Source organism: Montipora capricornis, chromosome 1 (assembly GCF_036669925.1).
Source record: "Montipora capricornis isolate CH-2021 chromosome 1, ASM3666992v2, whole genome shotgun sequence".
Taxonomy (NCBI): Eukaryota; Metazoa; Cnidaria; class Anthozoa; order Scleractinia; family Acroporidae; genus Montipora; species Montipora capricornis.
Window position 1 is genome coordinate 18,563,638 of NC_090883.1, and position 6,408 is coordinate 18,570,045.

General features: G+C 39.8%; 1 protein-coding gene across 1 annotated transcript in view; it reads left to right on the forward strand.

The window, feature by feature from the left end:
- The window catches only part of LOC138019353 (protein SPMIP7-like), a 14,132-nt gene extending 11,973 nt beyond the window's left edge, over positions 1 to 2,159 (forward strand). Inside the window, exon 9 of the mRNA XM_068866155.1 lies at positions 1 to 2,159. This exon is cut by the window's left edge and continues 312 nt beyond it. The gene's annotated coding sequence lies outside the window, so the exon portion shown is untranslated.
- Positions 2,160 to 6,408: the final 4,249 nt, after the last annotated feature.

Sequence of the window (6,408 nt, forward strand, 5' to 3'; positions counted from 1 at the left end):
CAAAACAACTCATTGCGACTTGATATGTTGCTTGTAAACCAATAATGGTTGAGGGAATTTAAGGGATACTGCAAAGTCTGGTTAATTGCTAAACAGGTTATCAATGAGGGGTCGGTTGCTCGAAGCATGGTTAGCGCTAACTGTTTGTTAAGAGGTATTAAAACCTGTACGTTTCCGTGGTATTTACATGTAACGCTGGTTACCGGCTTCAACTTTTCCTTCAACATGACGCTGTTCAACAAAGTCGAACAGATGTTGAGGCAAATGTGGAAGTCCTTAGCCCGGGCCTTAATTTTTCAAGTTGAAGTTATAATCTTTTGCTCTCCGCCAATTTACTTTCTATCCATTCTAAGTCATGTAAATAGCCTCGCTGTAAAAATTTGATTTCGTTTTTCTAGCCTGCTCGTAAACGAACGATGAATTTTGCGGGACACGTGTAGCTAGAATACGACTGAATTTCATTTATTGTTAGAACAAGAATGTTTGGACTGTCGCTGTCACAAGGCGGTGTTTTGAAACCGGTGCACCCTCTCTGATTATCGGTTCGTTTATCATATCAAACTCTTTCTTCCAGGGTCTTTCATCTTTGCACCCTCGGAGTTGCCCTTGGGTGGAGAATTGACAGTCCCTGTAAACGAGTCTTTTTTTTTTTTTTTACACGCGTGACGACATTGCCGTGATTGCATGTGAAAGCGGTGTCCCAGGGAGCAGTGTTACAACTAAATGTACTCTTTACTTGGACTGACTTGTTCCTAAGGATTTTGCTTGCGATGGGGACATCTTGGTCCCAACGAGGACACGTGTTGATCCACAGGTTGTAGCTCAAACTGGGTTTTCTCGTTGCTTACGACTCTGGGGCCCGTTTCTCGAAAGTCCCGGAATTTTTTGGGCCTTTCACTTTTCGGCTGTCGTAATTCCCTCTGTATCATTTTGCTTTTTGTGATCTTTTGAGCCCGAACAGTTATCGGGAGTTTCGAATGGGCGGATCTAGGAGGAGGGTAAAAGGTGTGCGCATCCCTTCCCCGAGATGAACTGAGGCTTTCTAATAGAACTGGTATTCTTCCACAAAAAAAACGTCACCAGTCAGCTACGCCATACCTTAGTGGTGCACCCCTTCCTAAGAAAAATCCTGGATCCGCCTCTGTTTCGAGAACGATCCCTGGTTACCAGTGCAATGACGATTACCATACTGGCGTTGGCAAGAGAGTGAACATGCGTATAACGACAACTTTAACCAAGATCATCTATTCATGTGACGTCAGTCTTCCGTTTAGTGGTTAAAACAAAAACGGGCTTAAGATGGGATAAAAAGGTTCAAGCTAAGGTCTAATAGAAATCAAGTAGTTCTCGTTTTCAAATTTCTCCACTTTCTCGAAAACGCCGGAAACTGGAGAGATGGGAATGTGAGTTTTCAATGTTGCCTGGTTAGTAAACAGGCTTCCTTCAAAGCTCTACTCGTATTTTTCAAATTTCCAGCGTATTTAAAAGTCCTTTTTTACACACGCACAAAAATGGCACGGCACTCCAAAATCGTGGCACTGTACCAGCACACTTCCAGAGATTGCACGGCACCCCTATCATTTGTACCTCAGGTGCTTAATTTGCCTTCTGTTTGTTCTATTTACACACGAACAAATTACCGTGCCGTGCCCGAAAAACATAGTTACGGTCCCGAGATTTGGGAGTGTCATTCCAGGTTTTGGAGCTTGTGTAAAGCGGGCTTTTGACGGTGCCCAAGTGTTGCTTGCAGAGTGCTCAGCAGGGGATAAATCACTGTCCAATGCGGAATAATTGAACTGGCTCTGATATCCCCTTACCCTGGATGTGGTTTATTGTCTGGATAATCTATAATGGTAACGCACTTGGCTATATTAATTATTACATATTGGCGGAATCTCTTTTTACTTCAAACATTTTTAAAGTGCAGTAGTAGAAATTCAGCAATGGCCTCTTTGGGTCGCTTCTTCTTTTTGCATAAAACATAACAGTACATTTCGTTACACACATGCAGCTGGAATAACGTGTTGTTGTTAGAGTGTCACAATGCAACCAAAAAGGCTGCAGTATTTTTAAAAGTGTCGTACGTACTTGTTTGTACTTTTTTTTTCTATTTCTGACAAATAATTCACTATTTAATAAAAATGAAATGTCGACACTTGAGAACTCTGTTGGACTCATATGAATGAACTTTCTTTCCTTCAAGACCTTGATTTTTTCGTCGTGAGCTTCTTTCTTTATTTTCTTCTTTTTCCCATGATCTTCTGACTATTTAAGGTAACGATAGCTCTTCAATACCACGATGATTTTATTCCGTATCGTATTCATTTGGTGTCGAGGATATTAACCTTATTTAAGGACGGTGCCTACTATTGTTGTTGCGCATACGTTCTGCGCATCTCGAGATACTCGGGTTTCCTATCTGTGATGCTTACTAATACCTACCGGGATGTTTTTGCGCGGTTTCAAACTATCCGGAGAAAGTAGATCTTAGTAAGTACTCTTGGTATCCAAAAAGAGGGTAACCATGAATTTTTGAGAGATAATTAAGATTTGTATTTTAAAGCTGTTTACAAATGTTATTCATGAATTATCTTTGAAAAATGCGTGGTTACACCTAATCTTCTTTTTTGGATTTTATCAACACTTATTAAGATCTACATTTCCTGCATAATCATAAACCGGGGCAAAAAAATATCTTTGAATAGACCTTATTCACGATGGCCGCCATGTTGGATCTGCTATTATCATGCAAATTAGGTGCACACTTCTGAGGGGGCAAACAACACAAGTTCGAGAGGCTACGACGAACATCTTAGCCATACAGGCGATTTTTTTCACGTTCATTGAATGTTTCTCACCTAATTAGTAAAATAGAATGATTACACAAGTTACTTCGATGTTTTCTTTAGTGAAAAATGAGAAGATAACGAAGTAGAAAGATCAAAATGTCAAAAGCAATCAAAGATATTAAATTATTATAAATGGGACTTAATTCTAAATTCTAAAATGTACTTTTAGCAATGTTATTTAAATATTTTGACGAGCCGATTTTCCGCAATTTGCCTTTTTACTGGGTTGCCAGTATGGCAATCCCAGTCGGAAAATGGGTGGGATTTGTTCGTTTACTTTGTTTTCTTTTTCTTTTTTTCTTTTTTCGGGAAAAGTCTCTCCTATCACTCCCTTGCTAAGTGGTGTCTTTGTGCGAAGAGTCTTCCGCGCGTATTTTGGTAGGATTTTAGGGGGTAGTAGAAAGGCGTAGATTTCCCTGGTTTGACACAGTAGAATATTTCATTAACCTGCAATGGCGTCGAAGATTGAAACGCAAATGGCGTTTTGGAGGATCTTTAAACAAAATGTACACTTATGGAGCTAAAGAATGCAACGTAAATTGGATAAACAAGACAGGCGGTGAAAAAAAATCTGGAATCTTAAAAGCGACGAGTAATGGACTTTGACAACAATCTGTCGCCCGTCTAGCCGTAATCAAAGTGAGCTGTAGTTCTAATATTGTACAAGTGTGGTGTTTTGTACAACACTGAAATCAATTGGAAAAATCTCTTGTAACTTATGGGTTCAACAAAGACAGAAGGAATTGAACAACTTGGATCTGTGATCTCTGTTGTCTGGCTTATTTATATTTGTTTGTACTCAATTCTGCACAGTCTTCCGGTAACAATTGGAAATTTCACTAATTCTTGTTAGTCAAAAATTATTTGAAAGAAAGCTTGCTTATTGCCCATTTTTTGCTCGATGATTCAAGTAAAGGGTTTTTCAGTGAAGGGTTTGATGCTGAACACTGGTGGGAAATTTATTTAGTTGCGGTTTTGACACGGAGTGTGTTGGCAGCTTGTTACTGGGTTGCCATAGGCCATCCAGTTAGAAAATGCGTTTGTTTGTTTGTTTGTTTTTTCTCTCCCTTTTTATTTCTGGGCCTCGGATTTTTTCCCAGTTCCCAGTGGGTTCTATCAACATCTCATTTCTGGTGTGTATATATCATTCTCACATTGGCTCACTTAGGTGGTTGGTTGGCCGCATGTGAGATATGCTTTAATGTGACTGCGCGATGCAGTTATGAGCTATGCGGTCAGTCGTCACTTGACTCTGTAGCAGCGTGATGCAGCTCGAGTCAAAGACCCACATTTCACCCTTGCTCGCCATAGAGTCTCCAGTAGCTCGGTGGTCAGAGCATCCGACTAGATCACGGAGGGTCGTGGGTTCGAATCCCATCTGGGGCTCGGATTTTTACCGAGTTCCCAGTGGGTTCTATCAACATCTCATTTCTCATGTGTATATATCATTCTCACGTTCGCTTTTTATTTCCCTGTCATGAAAAGTCTTGCCTGTCACTCCCCTGCTAAGTGGCGTCTTTGTGCATAGAGTCTTCTGTGCGTATTTGTTAGGTTTGAGGTGGCTGGGGTAATGCGTAGATTTCGCTGGTGCACACAGGAGAACATTTAATTATTAACCAGCAATGGCGCCGAAAGTCATTGTGACGCGAATGGCGTTTTAGTGCATCTTTAAACAAAATATACCCTTATGGAGCTCAAGAATGGAACGTCAATTGGATAAACAAGACAGGCGGTGAAAAACTAATATCTGGAATCTTAAAAGCGACGAGTAATGGACTTCGACAACAATCTATCGCCCGTCGAGCCGAAATCAAAGTGAGCTGTATTTTTAAAATATAAGATTTTACCAAGTGTGCTGTTATGTAGAACAGTGAAACCAAATGGAAAATTCTCTGGTAACTTATGGGTTCAGCAAAGATAGAGAACGAATCGAACACCTTAATCTGTTGTCTGGCTTTTGTATAATTTTATTTGTACTCAACTCTGCGCAGTCTTCAGTTTAAAAAATAATTGGAAATGGGACAGCCAAGAATTATTCGAAAGAGAGCTTGTCGTCTATTTTGTGCTTCATTATTCAAGGAAAAGGTTTTCATGGAAATGGTTTGAGCCTGAAATTTATTGTGTTGATATTTTGTTACAATTTGACACGATTGAGTTTCTTCTCTTCACGCACGTAATGAAATAGGAAGGGGCATTTGCCTCTAATAGCAAATATGTTGTTTGTTTTTTTCTAAAACGTTTTCGCTGGAAATGTATAATATGCGAGCTTAACTGGATTGTTTTTATGGCAGTAGTAAAGCATTTTCGTGTCAAATTGAGGTTAGCGTCTTTCTTTGTATTTGGCGTCTGCCGTAACCTTGATTTCCACTCTCAAAATTACCTCCAGAACCTACTTTTTGCGTAGAATAAGCTTTTAGAATGATATTCTTGTCTTCTGTGGTGATACTTAACGATTTGGGAACATTTTGTGAAAAAATATTTGTAACGGATCACAAGCGCAACTTGATCGCCCGATTATCATGATCGGGTCAAGTGGATGTTTTGCACAATATGCATAACATCCAGGTTTGTGGCTTACGAATTTTTGCGATGTCGTTAGTTGTTAGAGGGGAAATGACAACCTAAAGACATCGCAAAAACTAGTAAGCCACAAACTCGTCTAAAACAGACACAGTTTGCCCTCCGATTGCACAGAAAAGACAAGGACAAGTGTACGTAGAGGTAAGTGAAGTTTATTTCTACATTTACAGCTTACTTTAGCATTTATAAGCTTAAGTATACTTTCCCAGACAACGTCTATAAATCGTACACCGAGCTTGGGCTGCCTGTGTTTCCCGTAGTTCATTCAGTTGACACAAGGTGATCACGTGCACCTTTATGGTTGCCTAGCACGTGATCAGTTTCTTCCTTTTGACAAAACATCATGACCTCTCCGTTTATTCATAAAAGTCCGAGACTGCAGAAATTTTCGTGTATAAAAAGTATATGATTTTTTTTCTTCATCTGTATTTTGGCTTGGCTTTTTCTGATGGCATCAGATTAGACGAACAAGAAGAGGAATTATGAAGCGGAAACAATACCATCAGTCCTTTCTCAGTGTTTGCAATATACGTTAGCTTAGTGCAACTGCAAAACATGCCGGAAAACGACCGTTAGAGCAATTTGTAGTTAGTTTTTTGCAGACTATTTATTTAAAGAAGAAACGAGTGAATTTTACTCAAGACCGTGTTTTGTTATCTTTAAACTGAATTTATTACCAAAGCTTAAAAAACTAAAAGACCTCAAAATGGGACTGGACATTACAAAATAATTAAACGTGTGAACGTGTGAGCCAAAGGGCCTCTGCTGGCGCGACATGTGGGTGACCCCGCAAAAGGTCTTAATGACCCCCCACATGAAAAAATTGACTGGAACGCTGCAGTTCGATACCACCCAATTCAGTGCCTCCTTTTTTTGTGTAACACGTACGACAGGCAACCCAGTGTACGCTTCATGGAGCGTCTAGTTTTGTTGCAATTACGTATGGTAATTTGACACGATTGAGTTTCTTCTTTATATT